Raw genomic sequence first — 18,135 nt, 5'->3', positions numbered from 1 at the left:
TTGACTACAGTGCCTGGCACATGAAAGGGACTTCATCAATATACATAAAATATGTCTTTTTCTTTTTATGGCCTTGCCTCGCAGCTTATGGAATTTTAGTTCTCTGAACAGGGATTAAACCTGGGCCCTTAGCAGTGAGAGCATGGAATCCTAACCACTGGAGCACCAGGGAATTCTCATAATTTATCTTTTCCTAATGGAAAAAATTCTAACATATATAAATGTAGAAAAGAGTTATAAGGAGCCCTGACATACCCATCACCTTGCTTCAACAATTGTTAGCAATAGTTTGATGCAAACTGCAGGTTTCATTTTTATTTAATCAATACATGATTTAATATGTGTCTTTTAAGCTTTGAGGAAATTACTTACATTATAGAAAAATTGCAAAAGTGGTACAGAGTTTCCAAATACCCTTTACCCAGTCTCCTCTGATGTTAAATCTCACATGACCACATGACTGCTCATGGCACAGCCCAGGGAGTGCAGCAGGGCCATGCCCATACCAGGAGCTCACAGATAGCAGGGGAGGCCAGTGGCTTTCAGGATTATTGGAGACTTACTGGGCTCTGGGAGAAGCCCAGAGGGGCACCCAGCTCTCCCTGGGTAGCACTAAGGTGAGGAGCTAAGTGCCATCAGGTGGGAACAGTTGGCCAGGAAGGGAGCAGAGGTGAACTGGAGCACAGATCTGTGTCACTCATGGGATGAAACAGGTTCGTGTCACCTCCCATCCCCAGAACCAGCCCCAAGGCAAGCAACTTGTGGAGCTCTATACCAAGGTCACAGGGGTAAAGCCTTGTACCAAGGCTACAGATGACCCTGCACCAAGGTCATCTCCAGAACTGATGGAGCCCCATAGCCACCATTACCATGAGCCTCCCTGATCTACTAAACTGGCCAGCTCCCTCACTGCATTTTAGGTAAAAATACCCACCCTATAGCACCTAACCAATCACCTAATGCCACCCTTCCTACAGGAATTTTCTTTGTCTTGAAGTTATAAAAATTGGCTTGTTGTTGCTGTTCAGTCCCTAAGTCATGTCCAACTCTTCGACCCCATGGACTGACTGCAGCATGCCAGTCTTCTCTGTCCTTTACTGTGTCCCAAAATTTGCTCAAATTCCTGTCCATTAAGTTGGTTATGCTATCTACTATCTCATTCTCTGCTGCCCCCTTTCCTTTTGCCTCCAGTCTTTCCCAGCATCATGGTTTTTTCCAATGAGTTGGCTTTTCCCGTCAGGTGGCCAAAGTATTGAAGCTTTGGATTCAGCAACAGTCATTCCAATGAATATTGAGGGTTGATTTCCATTAGGATTGACTAGTGTGATCTCCTTGCAGTCCAAAAGACTCTCAAGAGTCTTCTCCAGCACCACAATTCGAAAGCATCAATTCTTTGGTGCTCAGTCTTCTTTGGCTTCCCTGGTGGCTGGCTTCCCTGGTAGCTCAGATGGTAACGAATCAGCTTGCAACGTAGGAGACCTGGGTTCTATCCAGGTCTGGGTCAGGAAGATCCCCTGCAGAAGAGAATAACTGCCTACTCCATTATTCTTGCCTGAAGACTTCAATGAACAAAGGAGCCTGGCAGCTACAGTCCATGGAATTACAAAGAGTTGGACAAAACGGAGCAACTAACACTCACCCACTTACAGCCTTCTTTATGGTCCAACTCTCACATCCATACTTGACTGTTGGAAAAACCACGGCTTTGACTATATGGACATTTGTCGGCAAAGTAATGTCTCTGATTTTTAATATGGTGTCTAGGTTTGTCATAGCTTTCCTCCCAAGGAGCTAGTGTCTTTTAATTTCACGGATGCAGTCAACATCTGCAGTGACTAGCCCATGAAAGTGTCAGCTCTCCCTTGAGCCCACTGCTCTAACAGCGTCTCCCACTCTAATAAACTCTATTCTCCTCTCATTCTGCCTCATGTCTGGAAATTCTTTTCCAACCCATGCACAGGCAACACAACTCACATTCTCTGTCCCTCAGATGTCATCCCACCCGCTTCTCCCCAAGGCAGACACAGGGCTGGCAACTCACTTGGGGGGAACCTGAGGGTTTGGGGAAAGTCAGCAACCTCATACCATGGGCAGGTGTCCAGGAGGAGATCTGCCTGGATCTGTCTCTTGGGCATGTGGCCTGAGTATATCTGCTTTCTGGACATGTCCACCCGCCTGTCCTTCCAGTAACTCAGACCCTGACCAAAGCCCAAGCAGAAATCAGGTTCCAGATCTGAGACTGATGCTGTTGATCCACACTGTTGCCCAGGCTGGAAGCTTCCTGTCTTCCTTGACCCAGCTTCCTCTCTCCAGATCTCCCAATTTCCCCCTCACTCTCACCAGTCCCTCTCTTCTCTCGGCACCACCCTGTTTCCATGCAGGCTGTCATCATCTCTTGCACAATTTCCACAGCATCCTGTAATGTGTTACCCAACCTGGATTTGGGTCTGCTTGCCCTGTGCACAATAAAACCAACTCTAGGCTGTGGTTGTTTTTCTTGTTGTTTAGTTACGAAGTTGTATCTGACTCTTCTGCGATCCCACAGACTGTAGTCTGCCAGGCTCCTCTGTCCATGGGATTCTCCAGGCAAGAATACTGGAGTGGGTTGCCATTTCCTTCTCCAGGGGATCTTCCCAACCCAGGGACTGAACCCACTTCTCCTGCATTGCCAGGAGGATTCTCTAACACTGAGCCATCTGTGAAGTGTAGTCATTTTCTTTGTTTGTTTGTTTGTTTTGTTTTGGGTTTGTTGTTGTTAACAAAGAGCTTTATTTTCATGTTCTGGTTTCTTCATGTCCTAGGTTCTGCTACCACCTCGATTCCTGCGCTGTTGAGCATGTCAACAGCCACAAATACATCACCTTGAGGAGGAAACAAGTAGCTTTTTTCTAAAGTCCTCTGGACACAGCAGGAAGGTGGCCAGCTCCCTGTCCCCACATTTTCTCTCCTTCTCCTGGTATCTCCATCCCACAGGAAGGGTCCAGGTAGGAAGTTGAATCTGAGCACTACTCTCCTGTTACACCGTTCTCATCCTTGGATCCATCTTGGGGAACCAAGAAGGATGATTCCTTTCTCCTGGTTCTCTAATGGAGACTCTTAACACCAGCTGATGTTTCAAAATCAAAACCAAACCAAACACCTGAAAAGCAAGGCTGAACGTAACTGTCTTCTGTCAGGTCCCATTTTCATTGCCTCGTTGTCGTTCTGAGAGGTTTATCCTTAACTGCGATCATGGTCTGTCTCATTTTCACACTGGTGAATTTATGTAGGAAGAATTAACCAAAACTAGAAAATAACAAATTTGAACCCTGTGGAAATTGCCTGAGACTGAACTCTGGGGGGCTGGGGGTGCAGCAAGGAGGTGGTCGGTGGATGCCAGAAAATATAGTGTTTATTGCAGATGCCAAGTAAGGAGAAAAGGCAGCTCATGCTCAAAAACCCTAACTCCCTGAGGTCTTTCAGTTCAGTTCAGTTCAGTCGCTCAGTCGTTTCCAACTCTTTGTGACCCCATGAACCACAGCACACCAGGCCTCCCTGTCCATCATCAACTGCTGGAGTTTACCCAAACTCAGGTCTTTCAGGGGAGTGTTATTAAAGGCAATAGTAGGGATATGGGTAACAGGGTGCCTTATCAACTCTCATTCCTCTGTACTGATTAGTGGTGAGATAACAGGGTGATATTTCAGAAGTCAATATCATCAACCAACTGGTCCCAACTGGTCTGATGGGCTTGTGGTCAGCAGTTTCTTTCTGGTGGGGATCAGGTTTCTATAAAAACAATTCAAGAATGTGCATCATATTTTGTTATCTGTGTCCTTCTGGGTGGAACTAGAGGTTCTGTGACTCTGCTCTATTGTTGATCTACTGTTTCAATTTATCACCAGTTCTCCTGGCCCAACTACAACTCTTTGTTGCTGCACGTTCACATCCTTTTCAGAGATCAATCCTTGAGGCTGACTTTCTGAGAACTTGGAGGCAGCCTAAGGGACTAAAGCAAAGTCTTTTACTGCAAGGAGTTGGAGCAACAGGGGATGAAGTGGGATCATATACCTGAGAGGGTCCCAAAGGGTCCTGCTTGGCTTCATATACTGTCTAGGCTTGTGTCCTGTGGTCCTTCATTCTACCCTCCTTGCAGCAGCCAAGGGGATATCTCTAAGAAGCAGACTGAATCCTATCAGTTTCTGGCTTAAAACCCTTCCCTGAGCCTCTTCCGGCTGCTGAGATGTCTGTGACCAGCCTGGAGGCCCAGTTGGAGGGAGCATGTGAGCAGGCCCAAACCTGTTCTGGAGCCTGAGGGGCAGGGACACAGCCCATTGATTGCCTGAGCTGCTGCATCTTGGGGCACACCCAAGGACCTGGGGCAAGGGCAGGCTGGGGGCTAGCTTGGAGATGCCCTGTGACACCCTGTTCTTTCCTCTTGGGCTCTTTACATGCCTGGGCTATGCCCGGGGCTCACAAACAAAGTTGTTTAGCAGCAGTAGGGGAACAAAAGGGTGATGGGTAAAGATCAGACTCTCACACAGAGTTTAGAAAGCCCCTCCCCAGAGCCCCCCACTGTTGTCAAGCCTTGTTTCAGCCACTCTTCCGCCCTCAACCCTACACTCTTCACCTTAATACTTTTCTCCTGCTCTCTTTGCCCTCCTGCCTTTGCATGGGCTCTTGATTCTTAGAAGTCTCTTTTTATATCTGCCTTCCTTCTGCCTCCTTTTTCCTGGCTACCCTCCTCCTCAATACTGAGGCCTGCTAAAGTGTTACTGCCTGCCGGGAGCTTTCTCTGACTCAGTCACACAGACCAGGGCTGGGTAAGCGCTGACTTCTGGTCATGGTAGTGGTTTATAGGCCCAGCCTTTGGAGACAGACTGCCCGGGTAAACTCACTGTTGCACTTGATGCTGTGTGGCTTGGGGTAAACTACCTTCTCTTTCTGTAATTCAATTTTCCCATCTGTTAAATGGGAATGCAAGACCTAAGTCTGTTGTGAGAATGAAGTGCAAAATGCTTAGGTCAGAGCAGTAAAAAAGCATGATATGTATGTCTTAATCATTACATTTCTGCTCCTATCACACTGCTTCCTAAATGCCAAAACTTTAACCCCATTAGATTATAGGAGGGGTGTGAGGATATCTGAAAGCATATACATGTTATTGATTAACAATGATTATCTTTAGGTTGTGAAATCAGGATGTGTATGTGACCACATTATGTCGCTTTTTCAAAAGTGTTATGCATTAAGCCTATACTGTGTTTGACATTTAGAAAAAGGTGATAAAATATTTTAGATGGGCAATTATTAAAAAGAATCAAAATACTCAATTATTTCTACACTATGGTTGCTAATACATGTACAGAAGCAAAGACACAAAGGAGCAGAACAAGAAAACTAATGTGTATTGGGGTGCAGATTGTGAGTAAATTAATTTTCTTTTAGAATGTCCTGGAATTTTAGTATACTATCATTTCTTTATAAATTAATTAAAATCAGGAGAACAGACATGAAGCAAAAGGGAACTTTCTCTACAAACAGAAGAGAAGAAGGGAGAGACACATCAAGTGAAAAAATTCCACAACGTGAGAGCTGTGAGTTAAGTTTTATCTGGGGCAAAATGAAAACCATAGTCCAGGAGACAGTCTATCAGAGATCTCTGACAAACTGCTCTGAAGAGGTAAGGGGGGAGGTCAGTATGTATGTAATTTTAGTGAGGAGAGCAAGGAGAGGCGGCCCCTTCAGCTAAACGTCCAATGGCTGCCTAATCCCACCAAGCAATTTACCAGCCCCGCCCTCTAACATGCCCCCTACCCCACAGTACTCCAAAATAGTCAAGGGGCCAGAAAAATCCCCCACCAGCCAACAGGCAGAAATTTCCCTACTCCTGTACATGCACACACCTCACATTATCATGTAATAAAGTAACCTTTGGTGGCCATTGGACTCATTAACTGCTCATAGATATTCCATGAACACATACATCTAATTATAACAGGCTGAGTTATGGGCAGGACAGGCACAGTAGAGCACCTTGTTTTACAACCTGCAACTATCAATCAAGACTGTCAGTCAATGACCGCCTGGATTATGCAAATGACCTTGCCTTAAAAACTCTGTACCTAAGCCCTCCAGGACCATTGTCTCTCTTGGTGTGGCCCACTTTTCTCTTGAGGTGTTCTCTCTGTTCTTTCTTTCAGTATTGTCAGTAAACTTTCTTGCAGTAGGTAAGACCTTAGATTCTTCTTCTTTGCATCCTTACCAAGAACTGAGGCCCAAGGGAGGAGTCGTCCTCAAACTCTCCTCCGTTAACAGAAGCAGCACTCACTTTACCTTGGCGCAGATCTGCACAGTCCAGCATCGCCCTGTGTCATGGAGCCTGGCACAGCTTTTCAGGACAGCACACCATATACTGAGCGCATTAGTGCTGGGCAGAACGCACATTAGCACGGGCCCCATTCCCACCCAATCCTGGGCGCAGGCTTTAGCTTGGCTTTGCATTGCCTTGTATTAGCTTAGCATGTCCTTGTAGCTCACCAGTTATGGTAACTGTACATGAAGAAGTGTGGGGCTTTGAGTTCTAGGCAAAAAATTGTCTCAATCACTAAGGAAACTTGGAAAGTGGCTTACCATCTCTGAACCTAATCCTTCATCAGTAAGATTACTGCGAGGCTTCAAAAGATAATATGTGTAAAATGCTTGGCATATAATTACTCAAAATTGCCCATCATCATCATCATTGCATGTCTGCATTTTGTGTGGATAGAGGGGAGCTAAACATACAAGTAGCACCTTAATGGCAAAAGTCTCTGCCTCCAGGGCTCAAGTGGTAGTGTTGGAGAGAGGGTGATGGGGTGGGGGTGTTTGAAATGCTGGGAGAGACTTTCCAGGTGAATTTCACAAAAAGAGGGGCAGAGCCAAGGCAAAGATGAGGCTATCAGAAATGCAATCGAAGGCAAGTCCACCCTCGGGGCATTCCTCCGAGCAGTGCTCCTCCATCTGTGGTTGTGGAAGAATTCCCCAAGGGCTATAAAAGCACAGATTGTTGGGCCTCCTTGAGCAGAGGTTCTTTTTTAGCTGGCTCAGGTATGGGGAGCCAAGAATGTGTATTTCTGTCCAGTCATTGGAGAAGGAAAGCTGTGACATTCCCAGGAGGGGGACTTCTCCCCCTTAGAGACACGGACCGAGACAAAGCAAACAATCGTCCAGTCAGCTGGCTTCTGCCCAGTATGTAAAGAGAACCAGTTTTTTCGTTTTACAACAAGGGTTAGAAATTCCAAATTCATTTCAATAAAGTAGTCTAGAAAGAACGTCTATTTCAATATCTCTCCCTTCTGCTACACGGCTCTACTGTGGAAATAAACAATTTGAATCTCTCCAGTCATCAAATTGGTGTCTCTGTTAAAGCCAGACGCCAATGCTGTTAGGTTGAGAAGAACCACACCAGATTTGGACCCCTGGCAGGACACCCCTCCCTCCTTGGGACAAAGTGCTTGGAACTATGCAGAGGACAAAAGAGGTCACAGAGGGTAAAAGAGGCCTACAAGCGTAAATGGAACAAGCTGACCCAGAGTGGAATACAAACCTATAGGTCAAGATGTCTGTGTTAAGAGAAATTGGGCAAGCTGGAAAACAAAAACCAAGGTCAAAATCTTGACTGAGGAAAAGCAAGTAGATTTGATATTTTAATCCAAGCTCTTCTTTCTTATTGTCTTGAAAAATTGTTTTCTTAATTGGAACCCAGACCCCTAAGCTGCATCTGCAACATTAAGGGCAGGGACTGGCCTTGCTACTGATTTGACTTTCTAAAATCAAATTAAACTGCAGAAGTGACACACTTCATAAAACTGGTATTCTTTACCTTTTTGATTATTCAGATATTACTAAATATATATACAACTTGTATAATATACCTAATAAAAATAAATATTAAATATATATATACATCAATTTGGGAAAAAATACTGCAGAAAAGTTCAATTTCCTCTCACCAAGTTGCCCATCTGAAGAGAATGGGCCTTCTTGCCTTTGCTGACCTCTAGTGGTACCAGCGATCGTGGTTGAAAAGAACAGAAAAAGCAGGTGGAAATAGAAGAGGGAAAAAGGACACACTTCTTGTGGAATGTGTGGATTGCCCCAAATATGTGTTAGTTAGAAATGCAGTTTAGGCCACTGACACGAAAACTTATTGATTGGTGGTAGTTAAATACGAATTCTTCTTCAACAAAAGGTTGCCATAGTTGCAAAAATTACAACTATGTCCTTAACATTTTACCTGGGAAGCAACTTGAATAAAGAATCTCAACCTAAAAAAAACAAAAACAAAAACAAAACAAAACAGAAGAAGAATCTCAACCTAAATTTGCAACTTAGGAACTGCCTAAATCAGAACCGAAGGCAGACCGGTAGCAGATGCTACGTGGAGGCGGTGTTGGTTTGTATCGTAAGTGCTGTTCACATCCTGTTTTGGAGTTGAAACTGGAGAAGGGTATGGACCCAAGGACAACAGTTATCAAAAGAAACCAAGGCTGCCAGGGAGATGGGGCGGTGGAGGCATTCTGTTCCAGGCACTATCTCCATGGCACTGAGAGGACCAAGGCCCTCATTCTACAGCCAAGGAGATAGAGACTCAGAAAGATAAAATGTGCTTGTCATCCAGCTGGCAGAGCCAGATCCCTGGTCTTTCTGATGCCGAAATCTGTGCTAGAGTCTCCACGTGCCTCTCACCCTCACGGAAGAAAGGAAGCAGACCATGAACTGGGGTTCGAAACTTGTAGCAAGGCCACCACCACTGGGAGCAAGAGAGGGTCTCAGACAAAACAGGCAGAGACAGAGTGGGGAGGTGGACAGGGCAGCCTGGGACTTCGACTCTGAGTAGATAAGACACTAGGACACGGGCAACATTTGGGACCTACTTGTACCAAAAAAACTATTCATTGCTAATCTGAAATGCAAATTGAACTGGCCATTTTGGATTTTTATTGGCTAAATCTGCAACCCTATTCCTGAGTATCTTTTGTGTCTGGTTAGTTTGACTCAGAGGCAGAGTCTTGAAATTGTCCTCAATAAGCAAATGTTTATATGTGTGATATATGTTTATATGGCTCCTATATGGTATAGACAGCACATAGGGGGTGAAAGGAGATAAAACATTCTCAAACCTCCTGAGGGTCACATTCTATGACCCAGTCTTGGGGAGCCAAGAGTGTGTTTGTTTGCAAAGATGAGTAAGAATACAAGGCCGTGTCTAAAATGTCAGTGGGCACATAGATATGTGGGATCTTGTTAAGACGCAGGTTAAATTCAGCAGGTCTGGGGCTGGGCTTAAGACTCTACATTTCAGCTCCCAGGGGCTGCCCACGCTGCTGGCCCAGGGCTGCACTTCAGTGATATGCGTGAACCATGTGGGTAGTTCAGAGCACTCTGCAGATGGAGTCATTCATACCGCGATGAGCAGGAGGCAGTGGGGGCCCATGGCTGAAGTCTCAGAATCGGTGCTTCAGACCCATCTGCTGTGTTCTGCCACAATTACAGTCAGGCTGTTGGTCTTAATCATTCACTTTTGGCAACAGACACACACAGCACCATTCGGCCAGAATTGTTGAACCAGGGATGTTCTCTCTTTTCTGTCAGCGATTTCTGCAGTGGTCAAACTGAGCACTTGTGGCCTGGTGGGGCAGAACATTTATGTTCCCACAGATACCTGTGTTAAAAGATGCAGAGAATTCATTTCATGTTTCTGCCTCTAAAGTAAAGGGACTCCTTTCCCACAATCCCACTTTTCAGTGCTTAATTCTTTTTGAGTTACAGGGAGCAGGACTGAACTGTGGGGCTGACCCTCCTGCGGGAGGTCCAGGAGGTCATTTGGGAGCAGAGAGGCTTCCCTGCCCAGGACCAGCCATGAGGCTGCCATGGATAATGCGTCTCTGTTGTTTTTGCCCTCACACCTCATATTTGGCCAACTTGGAGGCAAATGTCATCTTCAGTTCTCTACCCCTTCCAGGTTTGGAAGGAGAGAAAAACTGAAATTTATGAAAGGTCACTAGCCTGAATTCACCATTGCATTCACACACTTGTCCAATTTTTAATTTTTGTTAAATTCATTTCATTTGTGTGAATAAGCATCTGTCTTTAGAGTTTATAGACAAACCAGATGCTGCAAGGGTATCTTCTTACTTTTCTTAATGTGGATGCCCTGATTAAACAGAAGATGATTTTGGAAACTGTTCAGATAATCTTTCATGTGAAAAAGGCTTTGTAATTCCATTTCCCAGGAGAGACTGGGGCTGGCCCTCCCTTTTGGCAAATGTGTCCCTGGAGGTATCATCCGCTTCACTGAACTCCGGCATTCCTTCCAAACCCTGACCTTCTGTCTGCTTGCTTCACACCTGAGTACCTAAAGCCATTCTCTATGACGCCTTCTGGAAATAATAAATGCAGCTAAATTGTAGTTGTAAATTCAACCACAAAGACCTAAAAGGAAAAACAGTCCAATTAAACTAGATTATCAGATTCTTTTGCAATTGTAAAGGGACAACAAAGGCATTTAGACTATTGGGAAAGAGCAGCTACTTCTAGGTGTACATTACAGCTCTGTGAATAGGTGATCCAGCTTGAAGCGGAACTTGGGGGGCATTCTCCACACCCCCATTCACTGTACTGGTTCCTTGTTACTCACAGTCTGATGACAATGCAGGTACTTCCCAATCCTTGTGCCTCCTCTGCTACTGAGACTGACAACAAGCATTCCTGGGCTAGCAGATCAAGATTCTTTTCAACCTCTTATTTGCCCTATGACTGCGGAAAATCACTTTAACTTCTCTGGGACCTACCTTCTCAGACAGTTGTTAAGAAGTGGAAACTGTCTAGAACAGAGCTAGAAACACAGCAGGCACTCAAAGACACTAGCTATTATGATTATTGTGTCATTGTAAATAGCAGAGGCAATGGAAAGAGAATTCAAGAGAAAACACAAAGTGGGGATACGCGAGGTAAGCCAATTGCCCCCATATCCTCTGAAAAGGCTACTGTCTCAAGTAAATAGAAATCTAGCCAGAAGCTGACCTCTGTTTACCAGGCAGGAACTGGGGATACCCCAAAGGAGAACAAGCCACATAACCTCCCCCTGAGGACTCCCACAATTGTTATTTTAAGCAGATAAGGAGGGGAGCATTCCCAGAAAAGAGAGCCAAACATGTTCTTCTTGACATAAGAGATGCCATCTTGGGCTGAAACCATTTTGTGGTCCAAGCTTAGCCACAATGATTACCCTTGAATAGGTTTCCGTGATTAATAATCTTAGGGGAAGTAAACGCAGAAACAAAGGAACAGCAGACAAGAAACAATAATTCAACGATAAGACACAGTCCCAGTTCCTTCTTAAGGGATAAAATATTATACTTTGATACATTTCTTATAGTTCTGCAAGAACTAAGGCCTCCACCCAGGTGGAAGATGGTATAATAACTACCTGCTGAGAGCCCAGACTGGTTGGAACTTAAGAAATGATGATGGTGATTTTTGTGTGTGTGGCCATGCTGTAGGGCATGTGATCTTAACTCCCCAACCAGGGATTGAACCCATACCCCTTGCCTTGGCAGTGTGGAATCTTAACTATTGGACCCATCTTAACTTAACCCGTCTTAACTAATAACAGTCTTAACTATTCCCAACATCGCAAAGTCCCGATGTTGATATTTTCTGACCCTCATGACTTCTATCAACTAAAGCCTGGTCTCTGGCAACCTCTGCCCAATCCTATGCTGAATGATCTTCTGCTCAAGCCCCTTCATGAACATGTATGCACCCTTAGCTTAAAACATCCATAATATTGCAGTTCAGGGACACACTGCTTTGGGAAAGATCCCTAGTGTTCCAGTGTTCTTCTTACTGGGAGATGGTGCAAGTAATAAATTCTTCTTTCTCCCGGGCTTTCACTTGATTGTGTTCTTTGGTTTGACACTCACCAAGAAGGGAACAACAGATGAGCAATCTGTTGTGGTAGTCTGAGCGCGGGTTGGAAAAGAATTTCCAGATGCGGTATTCGAGAAGGGAGTGAGTTTATTAAGAGCAAGAAGCAGAGATAACGAAAGCACTGCAAATGCAGTGGAGGCAGGGAAACCGGACGCATAGGTTATGTGCATGTGTGGTAAGTCCCTTCAATCATGTCTGAGTCTTTGCAACCCCATGGACTGTAGCCTGCCGGGCTCCTCTGTCCTTAGGATTCTCCAGGCAAGAATACTTCAGTGGGTTGCCATGCCCTCCTCCAGGGGATCTTCCCGACCCAGGGATTATGCTCCCATCTCTTACATCTCCCGCATTGGCAGGTGGGTTCTTTACCACTAGTGCCACCTGGGAAGCCCATGTTAGTTGCTCAGTCATGTCCAACTCTTTGTGACCCCACTAACTGTAGCCTGCCAGGCTCTTCTGTCCATGGAATTTCCTAGGCAAGAATACTGGAGTGGGTAGCCATGCCCTTCTCACGGGCGTCTTCCCCACCCTGGGATCAAATGTGGGTCTCCTGCATTACAAGCAGATGCTTTACCATCTGAGCCACCAAGGAAGCCCAGGGAAGCTAGAAGGGTGGCGTTAGAAGATTGGTTAGGGTGCTATGGGGTGAATACCAGGGTGGGTATGTTTATCTAATTTGGGGTCAGGAAACCTGCTGGTGATGGCCACAGAGGATTTTGGCATTGGTTACAATGGGGTTCAATCAGTTCTGAAGATGACTTTGGTTCTGGGCTCTGCATCTGTGGGCTCTGCATCTTGGTACAAGGCCTTGCACCTAGGACCTCAGTATGGGACTCCACAAAATCTGACTCTAGGTGGGCTCTATTCCTTTAGCTCTAACCCTTGTGTTCTATAGCCTGTGCTTAGTCATGCTGGTTCTGCACCGTCTATAAAAGAATGTTGCCTGAAACATGAAGTACGCAGGATAGGCCATTCTCAAGGCTCTGACCTTTAAAGTATGATGATTTTCCATTCACAGAGATAAAATTTTATAGAACAGAGAACAACATTTGTCTCCTTGGAGATTTACGGGAACACTGTGACCAGACCTACATAGACAGCTGCAAGAACAAAGGCTTTTACCTCCCTCTCGGGGTCTGGTCAGCACCAAGGAGTTTGCAATCACCAGCCACACTCCCATCCCCCTTTAGAATAAAAGAACCCTGCAATCTAACTCAGATAAGATGGTTCTTTGGGAAAATAGTTCACCATCTTCTGGTCTGCTGGCTTTCCAAATAAAGTCCCTGTTCCTTGCCCCAACACCTCATCTCTCGATTTATTGATCTGTTGTGGGGTGAGCAATAGGAACTTGACACATAACAGTAACACCATGACCTCTACTAGGAAAATGAATCAGTCCCCTTTTCCTGCTGCTGAAATTCGGCCTCTGTTCACCAGTGCCAAATAGAAATGCAGAGTCAGAGTTTTGGGTGAAATAGAAAAGAGTAGCTTTTATTGCTTTGCCAGGCAAAGGGGGCCACAGTTAGCTAACACCCTTAAGACTGTGTGACCCACCTTTGAGGGGGAAGTGAGTTTTATAGTGTTCAAGGATCAGGGAGTAATCAGCTCATGGATAATTCTTGGATAGATTGGCCACAAGATAAAGTTTCAAGCATCACCAATTTTCTGATTTCAACCAGTTTTGGGTCTACATTCTTGTGGTCAGCAGTTTTCACCTGGAGGGGTCTGCTTCCTGTAAAAACAATTTAGGAACGTGTGTCAGGCCTTTATCTAATCTTTCAGGGAGCTGTGAGTTTGGGGATTCTGCTATGTGGCAGAATGATAGTTCAAATTGTTACCAGTTCCCTAGTCTAATAGCTATTCTTTGTTTCTACATCTTCCCATTTCCCAATCATTAACTCCTGGCTCAGCATTTTACTTCAAAAGACAAGGACACAGGGGCTTGTCACAGCTTCGTTCCCAACCTGAGCCACAGGTCTGGAGGACCTGCTTGTTAGAATTCCCTCCCCAGAGGCTGAGCCAAGCAAGGAGGTCCCTGCAGGCCTGGACTCAATGCTATCAGAGACCATGCTGAGAAATGAGATGGGATAATCGCTCCCCAACAGTATCTGGATGTGTTTTACAATGCGTTTGTGCTTGTGTTTTATGTCGTTTGTTGTTAACGTTGGAAGAAAAAGTGTCTTGGCCCTGGCAGGAGCAAGCCTGGCTTCTCACCCTCAACCCAGTCCCAGGTCTGGGAATCTTGGTCCTTGGGCTTCTCAGGGCCTGAATTTCCTCACCTGGGCAGATGCAAATGATCATATGTCTCTTGGAAGGTTGCTGAAAGGATAAAATCATTAATGGATATAGCTCTCCTGGAAGAGAGCCTGGTCTGCAGAAAATGCCTGGTAGGTGTTCTTTTTTCTCATGATCTTTGTCTAGAGCAATCTCTAATCTCGAGGCAGTATAGTTGGACCCTGAGGGACCCTTGATCCCTGATATATCCATACCTATTTCTGATCTTGAAATCCCTTTTTGATCGGATAATGCTTTTACCACAGTTAAATATGAAGCATAAAGGACACACTGCAGAGAGAGGTAACGTAAATCTGAGAACTAATTGTGAAGGGGAAAAGGGCTGTAGTTAGAGAATCCAGGAAGAACAGGATCCTAGCTGGCTTCTTCGACATGGATGGCTGTGTGCACAGGGTCCTGCAACCTAGGGTCTGTGTCTGCTCCATGGGTCCTGAAACACTGCTGTGTCCTGTGTCAAGTGCCTCTGGGGGTCACACAGCAGGAGGGAAGTTCACCTTTGTTAAAAACAAACAAGACAGAATTTTCCCTGATAGTCCAGTGGTTAAGACCCCGTGCTCCCAATGAAGGAGGCATGGGTTTGATCCCTGGTTGGGGAAACTAAGATCCCATATGTGGCACTGTGCGGCCAAACACAAATAAATAATAAAAACAACCCCCCTCTCCCAGCCCTGCAAAAGAACAGGAAAGAAAACAAGACAGCTTTGAAAAGGAATGACATTCTGACACATGTTGCAACATGGATGAACTTTGGGAACATTATGCAAAGTGAAAGAGACCCAAAAGGACAAATAATATATGATTCCACCTGTTACTGAACCAAACTTGGATGGGCTGGCTTTTGAGCAGTAAAGCCAATCTACTGACACTGGGTTGTGGGGAAGAAAAGTGCAGTGCTTATTTTAAGGCACCAGAGGAGTCTAGGATAACTCATGCTCTAAAGGCCTGAACTCCCCAGTGGGTTTCAGGGAGGCTTTTTAAAAAAAATTAATTTGACTGTGCTGGGTCTTAGCTGCAGCACACTGCCTCTCAGTGGTTAAGACTCTGCTCCCAATGCTGGGCACCAGGGTTCGATTCCTAGTCAAGGAAGTAGATCCTAAAGTGAGGCATTTTTAAAGGCCAGGTGAGAAAGGAGAGTCCCAAGGTGTGTGATCAACTCGTGTACAATTTTCGGATTGACTAATGGTAAGATATAGGGTTGTGTCACAGGGATTAACATTATCAACCCTCAGCCTCCAGTAAGTCTCGGGATTAAGAGCTCATGGTCATAAGTAGTTAACGTCTTCCATTTGGTGAAGGTTTTAGCATCTGTAAAACAACTCAGGAAAAAATGCATCAGAAACTATTAGTTAGCTACTTCAGATACAAATTAAGCAGAGAACCTGGGGGAGAGGGTGTCTGTCCAGGGAAGTCCCTACAGGGTCCTGTTCTGTTACACACTCCATGACAACCCACTCCAGTACTCTTGCCTGGAAAATCCCATGGATGGAGGAGCCTGATAGGCTGCGGTCCATGGGGTCGCTGGGGGTAAGACACAACTGAGCAACTTCACTTTCACTTTTCACTTTCATGCATTGGAGATGGAAATGGCAACCCACTACAGTGTTCTTGCCTGGAGAATCCCAGGGACGGGGGAGCCTGGTGGGCTGCCGTCTATGGGGTCGCACAGAGTCGGACACGACTGAAGTGACTCAACAGCAGCAGCAGCAGCAGTGAGGCACCTAGAATAGGAAAACTCATGGAAACAGAAAACATAATAGTGTTTTCTATTAATAATGCTATTAATTTCTATTAATAATTAATAATTCTAATAATACCCCAGGGCTGGGGCGAGGGAGATGGGGAGTTATTAATGGGTATACAGTTTCAGTTTGGGATGATTAAAATTTTCTGGGAATGGATAATGGTGATGGTTCTGATTCTCTGTATGCTGAGGCCCAAACAAATAAATAGGCTTTAACTGCAATAGGGGAGATTTATAGCCACCCAGAGGAGACATTCTCATTTGTCAAAATTCCAGACTCCTGAAACGGGAGAGCGAAGTTGGTATCAGGATCTCCAACCAGCATCCCCTGGGGGAGAGGACAGGGACCCACAAGGTCCTGCCCTCTGTCTCTGGGGACAGGCTGAGTCAACGACCTTCACTTGCGCTTCTCTTTCTGTCCGAAGCTAAGACTCACAGGTGTCGGGGGAGAAGAGGTAGGATCTCGAATGTTTCTCGGGGGGTCGTTGTGATCTCCGAGGCTCACTTGCTTGGGCACCCAGTTACCTTACTAGCTTGCGTAGCAGGCGCTGGGCCCAAAGAGAGCCTTGTAGGGAAGGAATTACAACAAAGGCATGAAGTTGCACTTAATGGGATTACCACGCAATGAAAATTGCACTGGCATCAAGGCTGAGCTTTTGTCAGTACCCTTGGGGTACATGCCAGGTTGGGCTCAAGCCTAGGGCTTGTGTTCAAAACCCATGAAGCAAAACAAGGCAAAACCAGCTTGGAGCCAAGGGAACCCAACCACGAGATGCTCTGCTTCTCAAGGCAGGTTCCAGAGCAAGGAGTGAGGACCCAGGAAGTGGTTGTTTTTAAAAACAATCTAATGAGGAAAGGATTTTATCTTTCAGTGTAAAAACCTTCCAAATAGAATTACTTATCAAGACCATGCAATGATCATTAAAAGAAACTGGGTCATAGTTTTGAATATTCCCCACATAATTTATTTTTCTTTTTCCTTAATTTCTATCAGGTTAGACTCTTGGCTTTGGCGGAAGTCAGAGGAAAAAGTCATCCCACACACACAGGGCCAGGCTTCTCCTGAGTACCCCTCGTTCCCTCTCTTCTTCACCATCTTTTGGCCATGGCTGCCCAGATCAGGGATGAGAAGGGGGCCATTTGCTAAATGTGATCCCTAGGTTGAGCTTTGACTGACAGGGAGCAGGGTCTCAGGCTCCACCCTGACTGGGCGGGGGTGCTGACTGGCCTGGATTGTCATAACTGATGAGCAGTCTGTCCTCTGAAAGGGCAGGAGGAAAGGAAGGGACAGGGTGTAGCATGGGAATGGTGATGTCCTGTGGTGGTCCTGAGGAAATCGCAAGAAGTCTGATGAGTCATTAAGTCATTTCACAAGTAAGGTCATGTACCGAGGTGTACACGCAGAAACAGATCCAGTGTGTAGCCTAGGCAGACATCCCAGTAACAGTTTAGGGCTCGTGAAGTTGTCTATTCGAAGTCATTGGCAGGGGCCCTGCTCCAGACCAGAGACTCCCATCCCCACCAGGAAGGCTTGGAACATCACCCTACATAGCTCTTCATCCCTCCCTCAACAGAGCCCTGGACTGGGGTTGATTTTCAAATTTCACAACTTGGGAACTTAATAATCACCTTTAAAGAAAGGATATCAAGGCTAGGGAAACTTTGGTCAATTTGTGTAATTATTCATCGGTTATGTTTCCGTGTGGCTCAGACGGTAAAAAATCTGCTTGCCAGTGAGGGAGACCCAGGTCCAATCCCTGGATCAGGAAGATCCCCTGGAGAAGGGAATGGCAACCCACTCCAGTATTCTCTGGAGAATCCATGGACAGAGGTGCCTCGTGGACTACATACAGTCCATGGGGTCACAAAGAGTCAGACACAACTGAGTAACTAGTTTAACTAACACTGCATCTAATCTCAGTGTCACTGTAGTTGAAATTGTTCAACCAAGGAAAAACCTAGCCTCAGGGGTCTCTGTTAAGTAGAATAAGGTTGTCTAATTGTCCACGATTTTTCCATGGCTGTAAAATGTTTTCTGGACCCTCTCTGTCCCCCATGCTTCCTCTTAGGATTAACTAGTGTCAACATCATCTTACTCCTGATTTGTCATTTGCCACTTTTTTCTGTCCCCAATACTCAGAATCATA

General features: G+C 45.5%; 1 long non-coding RNA gene across 1 annotated transcript in view; it reads left to right on the top strand.

Moving 5' to 3' along the window:
* The window catches only part of LOC112580183, a 50,589-nt gene that overhangs the window by 12,866 nt on the left and 19,588 nt on the right, over nucleotides 1-18,135 (top strand). The gene's annotated exons all lie outside the window — the stretch shown is intronic.

The sequence above is a fragment of the Bubalus bubalis genome, chromosome 2, assembly GCF_019923935.1.
Source record: "Bubalus bubalis isolate 160015118507 breed Murrah chromosome 2, NDDB_SH_1, whole genome shotgun sequence".
NCBI lineage: Eukaryota > Metazoa > Chordata > Mammalia > Artiodactyla > Bovidae > Bubalus > Bubalus bubalis.
This window is presented reverse-complemented; position numbering and strand designations above follow the sequence as displayed.